The sequence below is a fragment of the Suricata suricatta genome, chromosome 2 (assembly GCF_006229205.1).
Source record: "Suricata suricatta isolate VVHF042 chromosome 2, meerkat_22Aug2017_6uvM2_HiC, whole genome shotgun sequence".
Classification (NCBI taxonomy): Eukaryota; Metazoa; Chordata; class Mammalia; order Carnivora; family Herpestidae; genus Suricata; species Suricata suricatta.
In genome coordinates this window covers 55390341-55401280 of record NC_043701.1, presented here as the reverse complement: position 1 = coordinate 55401280, position 10940 = coordinate 55390341, and the positions used below count along the sequence as shown (strand labels likewise).

The 10940-nt window shown below is 43.9% G+C and overlaps 1 long non-coding RNA gene across 1 annotated transcript; it reads left to right on the top strand.

Annotated features, from left to right (window-relative positions):
- Positions 1-569: 569 nt before the first annotated feature.
- LOC115306266 lies at positions 570-10162 on the top strand. The gene is made up of 3 exons (XR_003915281.1): positions 570-1012; positions 8952-9231; positions 9783-10162. It is a non-coding gene; the product is annotated as an uncharacterized LOC115306266 (long non-coding RNA).
- Positions 10163-10940: the final 778 nt, after the last annotated feature.

Genomic DNA, 10940 nt, shown 5'->3' with positions numbered 1-10940 from the left:
AGAACCTGCTTGGGATTCTCTGTCTCCCTCTCTCTCTGCCACTCCCCTACTCCTGCTGTCTCTGTTTCTGTCAAAATAAGTAAATAAACTTTAAAAAATAAATAAATAAAATATTTTTATCCCTGCATTCCAACACTTAACTGGGACATTTATTCCTTTTTAAAATTTTTTAATGTTTTTATTTATTTTTTTTTTTAGAGAGAGACAGAAAGAACGAGTAGGGGAGGGACAAAGAGAGGAGAAAGAGAGAATCCCAAGCAGGCTCTGCACTGTCAGCACAGAGCCTTATTTGGAGCTCAAACTCATTAACTGTAAGATCATGACCTGAGCTGAAACCAAGAATCGGACACTCAACTGACTGAGCCACCCAGGTGTCCTTGGAACATTTATTCCTTTTGTGGGTACTAATGACTGTCCCGAAGAATGGCTTGTCTTCAGAACATGACTGGCAAGCACTGGTATGAGAAGATGATGTCATGTCCCATAGTACTATTTGCCCATCGAAGATGTCACAGAAGCTGCTGCTTGAGGCACACCAGGGACCAAGTGAAACCTCAGGGCAGGCAGAGGACATGCTCAGTAGCACAGGGGAAGGGTTCAAGGTTCTTTCCAGGACAGCTGACCAGTCAATAAAACACCATTCAGAGAGTGGAGCAAAGCCAGGCATGGACTGCCCGGGGGCAAACACACAGGTCCCTTGGGCAGTGGGGCAGGCAGCAGACAATTGCTGGAAGTGCTGGGCAGAATTGTCACTGCCTGGAAGAGTCATAGTAAGTCATCAGCTGGTGCTTTTTACTATGCGATTGGAAACCGTCTTCAGTGCTTTCTATACCTGAATCTCACTGACGTCTTATAAGAAGAGCATGGTGGAAATACTAGTAATATGCCTTGGAGAAGTCAAGTAGTTTGCCCAAGGTGGCACAGAGAACAAACTGTTGGAGCTCAAGTTTGAAACCAGCCTCCCCTTTCTACCTCTATGCTGGGGGTTAGGACACTACAGCCCGAGGACCAGGTCTGGATCTCTGCTTGTTTTTGTAGTGAGTGTTTTATTGGAACACACCTAAATCCATTCATTTACCTATTGCCTGGGTCGCTGCTGGGCAGTGGGGGCAAGGTGGTCGATGGATCGCTTGAAATGTCACAACGGTTGCTCTTAAGTGACCTCCCACAGCCGGGAGATCCTGGGTGTATTACAGGAGGTCTTTATACTGAGGCGTGCTGGGTCTGGGCTGCAGGTAATTTTTGTGATCCTGCCTGGATGGCTGAGAACGGGAGTTGTCCTGGCCTGTGCTTGCTTCCTTACTTGTCCCAAATGCAGCCTGCACTTGGGCCTTGAAGCAGCCTTGGCCCCAGGGAGCTGGGAAACACTGGGCTGCGACAGGAGGCAGGGCTTGGCACAGCTTAGAGCTAAGCGCCCCCAGGCTTGTGACCTTCGGGGACAGACTAATGATGAGGGTCCCTTAGCACAGCAGGTGGGGTGCTGCGGATTAGCCCAAGGGGTAATGAACCTTGTGTGAAACTGAGTGTGTTCTCAGGTTTGAAGTCATTCTGTCTGTGTCCTCTTGGCCCTGGGGAGAGTTTTAGAGGCAGAAACCTGGGCATAGGCTGGGAACATAAGGAAGCTTTTCCTTTCTCTGGCCCTCACCCTTCAAGTCAGGCTAACCTCTGAAGATTGTGCTCACAGACCTTAAGATGGGACACAGAAATTTACATTTCTAACATGTATCTCAGAAGTTTTTTTAAAAATAATTTTTAATGTTAATTTTTGGGGGCGTAGGGACAGAGAACAAAGGAGACAGGATCTGAGCAGGCTCTGTACTGTCAGTGCAGAGCCCATTGGGCTCGATCTCATGAACTGTGAGATTATGACCTGAGCCAAAGTCAAATATTTAAGTGACTGAGCCACCCAGATGCCCCCAGGCAGTATGGGTTCTTGGACCACAGTTTGAAATTTTCCAAGGGTGAAACTCTGACTTGGGCTAGCTGCTGTTCCCTCTCTCTGGCACCCACCCCCACAAGTGGGCTTGTCCTCACCCTCACGTCCAGGATTACTGCTCTGGGGGCCAGCACGCTAGAGAATTCCCTCTGATCTCTGACATGTTGTGACCCCTTTGAGGCTAGGTGCTTGAAACAGGGACTCCAGATACGTAAGATTTGTATGCCATGCACTTTAGCATCTTTTGTTTCTGCAAATACAAATTCTTGGCTTTAGACCCTGGCTTTGTGAAATGCTATTTCCAGGTTTCTCCAGCACCCCTACGTCCTATGAAAGGCAGTGGATCTCGGTAAGTACATTAGGGCCTATCATCTGGAACCTCCTTTTGTCCCTCCCACCCACTATCCATTGGGCAATGGGTGAGATCTTAACCCCTAACCAGAGGAAAACACCACCCCCATCTACCAAGAGTCAGAGGGAGGAGCCAGGTGCTGCTTCTCGCTCTGTGGCCTAGGCATCACCAGCTCTGTCCCTACATTCTCTCCTGGAGGGAAGGGGACACGTCCTCGTGAGCCAACAAGATGTTTCCCAAAATGGCGACTGTATATGGGCATGCAGATATGGTGTACAGCCTTTCCCTTCCCAAGATTCTGGCCAATGAGAAGTCTCTCCTTCTGTGGGGCTGTGGGAATCCTGGTAGCCCTAGAGCACAGGTGATCCACTGGCAAAAACGTGTCCTCACAGACTCATGCTCTTTCTGGGACATGTTGACACTGCAGGCCCAGTGCAGGGAAGGTTTGTGAGCATGTGCAAGACAGTGCTTTTCTGTTTACCTAGCCCCTCTTACAGAGCTCCCAGGGCATTCCTAGCATCACGAGATTGCCTTCAAAATGCAAATATGCATCACTTCACAGAGGCATGCACCAACTAACTCATGGTCATTTTGGGGGTGACAACAGGAGATTACTAATTTAGGATTTATAATACATGTTCCATTGCAAAATTCAAGTATTCCTCCTTTTAAATATATGATTTTTCATCTGAGATAAATAAAATCATATCACGGTAGCCCCATTCAGATTGTCTCTCATTGCCTTTCTTGCAGTGACCCTGCAATATCCAAGTTCATGTCTTTCCTGGTGACCATCATCATAATTGCCCCTTTGGATGCTGCAACAAACTAGTAAAAAGGCAAATGGAGGGGCACTTGGGTGGCTCAGTTGGTTAAGCGTCCAACTTCAGCTCAGGTCATTATCTCATGGTTTGGGTTAGAGCCCTGCATCGGGCTCTGTGCTGACAGCTAGCTCAGAGCCTGGAGGCTGTCTTGAGATTCTGTGTCTTTCTCTTTCTCTGAACCTCCCCTGCTCATGCTATCTCTCCCTCTCTCTCTCTCTCTCTCTCTCTCTCTCTCAAAAATAAATAAAACATTAAAAAATTTTAAAGACAAGTGGAATATTTGAATATTATCTTATTTCAATTCCTATTAAGTGTTGAGATCTGAGCACAAGAGCATGAGGCCGGGCTCAGCCAGAGATCCTACATTGATGCAGCACAACTTCAAGCCACGATTTTTTCTTTTCTGTGCCTCCAGGATGAACCTCCAAGAGGCAACCCCTCTGATTTCTTCCTGTTCCTCTATCTCAAGCACATTGTGACGTGTCACAAGGCCCGTGGCCTCCATGCGTGCTCATCCCCAGGCCTAGAGCACTTTGCTCTCGCCAGGACTCCAGTGTCTTGTAGTCAGTGGACGGAACGTGGGCCAGCCAGTCCACATCATGGCTGGCACCCAGGCAAGCAGAGAGATGAACAAGTTCTCACTTCCTCTACTCCTCAGTTTCTTCATTTTTGTTTTTTACATTTTTACTTTATTTTTGAGAGACCAAGAGAGACAGAGCATGAACAGGGGAAGGGCAGAGAGAGAAAGAAACACAGAATCTGAAGCAGGCTCCAGGCTCTGAGCTAGCAGTCAGCACAGAGCCCGACACAGGGCTTGAACCCAAGAACAGTGAGATCATGACCTAAGCTGAAGTCGGAAGCTCAACTGACTGAGCCACCCAGGCACCCCCTCAGTTTCTTCATTTTGAAAATGGACATGCTGGTACGAATCAAAAATGAAATGTATAAAGTCCCTCACCAGGACCATTTCAATTGGTGAAGAAATAACCTGACTTGTTATTTTGGACTCTAATGCTATGACTCTACTCAGACTTTGTATCCACTGGCCTGCTGCCTCTGGTTTGCTCTGACTGGTCCAGGCTTGTCCTGATCCTACTGTATTCGATGAACAAATTCATTCCTTTAACAAATATTTATTAAATGTCTGTTACGTACAGGGCTCTAGCCGAAATACAGAGAATGTACAGAGAATACGAGGAAAACACGGCCCTGTTCCTGTCTTCAAGGAGCATGTGGGCCCGTGACTTGTGACTGCACGCCTGCTCCCTCTGCGCCTCAGCAAACTCCTCCTTCCTCCCCATTGCCCATCCCCTCCACTAGGACATTCTGGAACTAATATCTGTCTCTCATCTGTACGTGTGGCACAAGGGAATGTCTACAGACTCTGCCTTGTCTATATCTGCTTTCTCTCTGTTTAAGAAATGAAAGCAAAGATATAACAATAGTGAGCATTAGGGGACCCTCATCATGGGCCAGGTACTATTCTAAGCATCCTGCATGAATAATGCCGTTTTTTTTCTTATAGCCTCCCACTGAGGTGGGTACTATCTTTGCAGTAAAGAATGATGTACACATGTTGCTTCGCCTAAGGATCCACAGCTAATCTGCCGGTAGAACCAGGATTTGTAAACAAGTGGAGGCCAGAGACTGTGTCTTAAACTCTGCTCTACTATCCCACATCAGCACGTAGCAGGCACTCCTTCTTAGACAAAGATTTCCTCCAGCAACCCTCTGTTTCATCCTCAGCATGTTTAATTTGTTAGATCATTGCTGCTTTGGTTAATTCTTCTCTATTGAGAAATGCCATGTGAGATGATCGCTTTCTTTTTGCACCAACCCTTGCCTACTTTGATGGTCAGTGGCAAGATCATAGAATCAGTGTTCTATTTTTGTCTGTCATTTTTTTTATTTTACTTTTATCTATGCTGTCTCCACTGCAGAGCAAGACAAGTGGGCAAACTTTCTTGTAAAATGTCTTCGGGTTGAGATTCCTTCCCTTGGTTCCCATTAAAATCCTTACATAGATGAACTTCCCAGATAAAATGGCAGCTAGTTGCAGGCATGTTATTTCCCTTCCCAATTCTTCATTGAAATAATTATGGAAACTGAATGAGAGATAAAAGCTTCCACAGTCCTGGAAATTAAGAATACAGACTAATGATTTGCTCAATGCCGGAGGGCCCAGGGGGGTGAATTTCTACCAATTAAAGCTTAGAAGGTGCCTGAGGTAGACAAGCTGGATCAAGCAGAAAGACATTGAGAAATTTCCACCCCATTTTACTGAGTTATTTACCCTAGAATTCTGGAGACTTTGCCGGTTGAATAATGAAGCAATCGTTTTCTGTCTTAGGTAAGGTCATTTTATCCAAACAAACTCTTTCATTTGGCATCTTATTTGTTTGTTTGCTTGCTTACTTATATATTTATTTTACATCTTATTTAAACCCTAGTTAGTTAACATATAGTGTCATGGTGGTGTCAGGAGTAGAACCCATGTTTCATAACTTGCACATAACAGTCAGTGCTCATCCCAACAAGTGCCCTCCTTAATGCCCATCACCCATTTAATCCTTCCACCCACCACCCCTCTGGCAACCCTCAGTTTGTTCTGTGTATTTAAGAGTCTTTTATGGTTTGCCCCCTCTCTGTTTTTATCTTATTTTGCCTTCCCTTCCCCTGTATTCATCTGCTTTGTTTCTTAAATTCCACATAAGAGTGAAATCATACATCTACCTTTTTCTGACTGACTTAATGTGCTTAGCATAATACACTCTAGTTCAATCCACATTGTTCCAAATGGCAAGATTTTATTCTTTCTGATCTCTGAGTAGTATTTCATGGTATACATATACCACACCTTCTTTATCCACATGTTAGTCGATGGACATTTGCACTCTTTCCATAATTTGGCTATTGTTGGTAAGCACTGTTATAAACATTGGGGTGCATGTGCCCCTTCAAATCAGCATTTTTGTGTCCTTTGGGTAAATATCTTTTAGTGCAATCTCTGGGTCATAAGATAGTTCTATTTTTAATTTTTTGAGAAACCCTCATACTGTTTTCCGGAGCCGCTGCTCCAGTTTGTATTCCCACCAACAGTGCAAAGGGGTTCCCCTTTCTCCACATCCTTGCCAACATCTGTTGTTTCCCGAGTTGTTAATTTTAGCCATTCTGACAGGTGTGAGGTGGTATCTCATTGTAGTTTTGATTTTATATTCCTTGGGTGATGAGTGATATTTCTTTTATTTTGATACTCATTTGGAGAGTACAACTTGGTAATGTAAGCGAGTCAGGTCAAGAATAGTCAGGGGCAGGTATGGAACACTGACAATGGGACAGGACAATAGTTTGAAAACAGACAAGAATTGCAGTATAAGTCACATCTGAAAAGGAAAGACATATAACACTATCAAATTGTCTATGAATAAATTGTGTGTCCTAGGATAAGATGATCAGGCTGGGGAAGCGGACCCCACAAAAATTTAAGAGAACCATGCTGCATATTACTGACTTTTAAAGATGACACATTTAGATGGAGTTCTGCAGTAAAGCAGGCTTCCAGTTTGGGGTCTGGAAAAAAGATCCCAGGTGTTTGTATGGTTATTGTTGGAACCAGGTAACTCCCCGAATTTGTATATATTGGCAAAGGTCAGGCATGGAGAGCCCTCAGATTCTTCAGGAATGAGTAAACAGAGGAAAAAGAATCCCTCATAGGGCAAATGAAAAAATAAAAGGAATGGATTATTAATGTCAAGTTGCAGTAGGCAGATGGAATTCTGCATAAAGATCTACTATGGGGAAAGTTTGCCAAGGCAATCACCTGTATATTCATTGGGAAAATACGCAAAGGCATATGGCACCTGGCTCCATAAATGAATTAAAATTAAACAGCTAAAAGTATGCAAGTAGTGGTATTATGGGACCCAAGTAAATATTGAGTGAAGTTGAAATAATTGTAACTGTTGTTAGAAAACTGAATGGAAATATTTAAAAAGAGAATATAAGTAATGTACATAACAGAGATACTTGTAAGCATTACCGTAATCATCAGAGTCATGCTCTATTCCAGGGGGACCAAGAAGACGACTAAAAGGAGGGACAGTAAAGCAATGCCCATTTCACCATTTTATTTATTAAGTGTCAAGGGTCAGCAATTATCTTCCTTCCCGAGAGAAAAATGCACACTGGAGCATTTTAAAACTCACACTCGAATTAACCACCAGTATAACTAAAACCAGCATATATCTTGAAAATTACCAGATTGCAAAAAGATTTGAAAACATTTCCCACTAGGAAAAGACTGAAAAACAGAAAGGCAACAGTTGTGAATTAGAAAACATATAAAGCATAAAACAAAATAATGGAAGGAATACTTCTCATTTTAAAGTCGTGGATTATGTTCAAATATAGACACAGGCACAGGCTGCATAATAAAAATAGGGAAATAGAGATATATAGCATATAAAATAAAAATATAATAGAAGTGGATAACTATTGTGAACCAGAAAACTTTTTAGGGGCGTGGTTAGAAAATATCCAAGTTTCAAGGAAACTATTTGTTTCATTGCCACAACATAGCATCTGTTTTTTTTCTCAATAAAAGGGGACAGGTCTTTTAGGAAAAAAAGATTGAGCAGCATTATCTTTACTATACACAATATTCTGAACCCTGGCAATTAAGCCAATGAAACCCGGTGTAGGTAAGATTTCCAGCCTTCTTCATGTCTCTGAAACCTGGCTTTGATTGCTCATGACAAAAGGTAAATGGGTTCTCTTGGTCCAATTTACCATTTTATAAGTCCTCGTATAATGGTGTGGTGAATTATTCAAGATCAAATCTTGGTATTGTGATTAAAACTAGGCTCACATTAGAGCAATTATCTGGTTATTTGTACCTATGATGTAATCAGCTTAGACCAAAGGTCCTATACAAGTCAAAATGTCAGTCATTATGAATATTATTGTGGTTTGAATTCTGCAGTATTTCATATTCAGTATATTTTATGCTTATTTCTGTCTCATTCAACACAATCCTTGTAGGCTGAGCAGGTCCTGCTGTGAACTGAGTGTCAGAGTGGCTGTTTTCAGTATATAGGAGAGTATTTGTTGTCATTGTTTATTTGAATACAATCATTTTAACTGAATCAATCTTATTTTTAAAATAACAATTAGAGTTATTTTATTTTTTGTTTATTTATTTACTTTGAGAGAGAGGGTGAGAAAGCGAGTGAGCAGGGGAGGGGCAGAGAGAGAATCCCAAGCAGGCACTGTGTTGCCAGTGCAGAGCCGGATGCGGGGCTTGAACTCACGAATTGTGATAACATGACCTGGGCCAAATTCAAGAGTCAGATGCTCAACCAACTAAGCCATTCAGGCACCTCAACAATGATTAGTGTTCTAAAGTGTATGTCTGTGTACAAATATTAAAAACATAACCCCGGAAACTTGTCCCATCTGCAAACACCTATGAGGGGAAACCGTGGGCTTGAAGGGGTAGTCATGGAGCCATTAGGGACGAAATTCATATCTCTGAGGATGGTGGTTGAGAAGGTACTGGAAGTAGGATCACCTCACAGTTGAGGGAGGTATGGAGTCGTGAAAGTCTCAGGGGCCGTCAGATGCAGGCTGTGGGCATCTTTTGAAGGCAGCAAAGCTCAGACTGGAGGTGGGTATGTCCACAGAAAGTATTGCAAGAAACAGAGCTGGGTGAAATGGAGGTTAGAAAATTATGAGTTTAGATTATTAAAGCATAAACCAGTAAGAAGTGAGGCCTAGGAAGAGGTGAGCAGGGTACAAATCACAAGAATTTCCTTTCAGTCTATTGTGCTTTATTCTGTAGGGAATAAGGAGTTCTTGATTATATGGGATCTGATCAGACCTGGTTTTAGAAGGACCCCTTCAAGGAGGGTGTGTGAAGGTGGAGAGATGGGAAGAGGAATGGCCTGGAGAGAACCAGTGGCTGCTGCGCTCTGCAGGATCTGAGACCATGAGCTCCTGAGCTCAGGACGGAGCTGAGGGGCAGCTGGAGTGGCTGTGCTCTCTTCCATGAGAGCCAACGCATGGTGGGCTTCCTGGCTCTCTTGCCAGCCCAGCGGGGTCACGGAGAAGCCTGCCATTGGGTAAGCTCTCTTGAATGGCAAAATTTGCAGCCCCAAACTGAAAAGTTCCACAAAGGTTACTTCTGCCCTCTCTGCTCAAACTCCCTCCCACAAGTGGTTGACCAGTAGCTACTTAAAACTGTTTCTCCAACCTCCATTCCTGGGACTCTCTTCCTTAATCAGTCTGCTCCAGATGGTTCAAGAGCTGGCAAAGTTCCCTCTCTGTGCCCTAGGCCTTCACACCCACTGTGTCCTCTCCCTGTGGCCTTTGGGTCTGCATAAATGTCAGCTCCTGCAGGAGCCATCGCTCACTACTTTTTCCAGCATATTCACCACCCTCCTTATTCTGCACTCTCATGCCACATTCCTTCCCTTGTGCCATGTGCCATAATAGGAAAACGTGATTTACAGGTTTTAAGAAAAATGTATTTACTATTCTCTTCTCCCCAAACTATGAACTATACAGGGCAAAATGTATATCTGTTTTATGCACTAGTGAATACTCAGCACTTTTCCATAGCTCTCATTATTTAGAAGTCCTTAAATGCAAATCCAAATATTCTTCCCTCCAGGGTCTGGATCTGCTTCTCGATACCTACTTGAAGACAAATCAAAGATCCTGAAGAGAGCTCTGGGCTCCTGGCCACTGAGTAGAGTCCACTGGGCAGTGTGAACTCTCCTCTGGCCCCTCCAGTCTCTGGGGGATCAGCAAGAAATGACTGGAAACTACACCAGACTCTGGGAGCAGGTCTTGCTAATTGAGATAAAAATTTTGTCCCCCAGTAAGAGATCTTATAGTTAAAAAGTTGCTAAGTTTCATAAGGGAGAATATTCTAGTCTTTTATTTCCAAATTCTCTCTAAGGATATATCCAATGTGGAATTGCTTGAATAATGAGGATGAATACCACACTGTTTAATTATAGCCCAATAAAAATATAAATAAGATTGTCAGTCATTTATAATTACCTCTTGATCTGATCCTTCCGGGAAAACTACATTCCCTTTGGAGGTAAATTAACTCTTTCCGGCTCCTCTTGCAATACAACTGTAATTTTCCAAGTGTGATGCTTGCAGCGAAACAGTTCAATTATCATCCAAATGCAGGCAATTTACTTACTGGTAGGATCAGCGCCCTTAGTTCATATACAGGAGGAGGCAAACATCAGATGGAGCCCATCTCTGTTTTAACGGCCTGCCCGTGGCCGACACCACTGGAGCCCGGTTTAGACTTGCTCAGGGTTTGGAGTCCCTTAGAAGTGAGGACTCAGCCATTAGAACAAAACACCCCAGCAAGGAACGGCCCTACACTGCTTGCTTGCTAATGGCTTGGAACCCAGAGCTAAGAGGGCCCGCGGTGCAGATTGCGGCTTTGAGCTCCTTCAGTCCGAACCTATTGGGCCTTCGAGAGTGTAGTGTGGGGCTCTGAGAATATGGCTCAGTGCATCCATGGCCACGGCCAGGCCTGCATCTCCCTGGAGGCCAGCTCAGATGGGACCCAGGAGACTAGCTCTGTGGATTCCACAAGGCAGGCAACAGGAGGACTGGGAGGTCACAGGCCATTTGGCAAAAAATGACACACATCAGAAAAATGACTTCAAGTACTACAAGATTTGGGGCTGGGGACCCACAGGGCCTTGATCTAGTGTTTCCTGTCAACATGCTGTGATACATAGGGAAAAAGGGCTGAACACCCAGTGTTTGGTCCCTGGAAAAAGGGTCAGTTCTCACA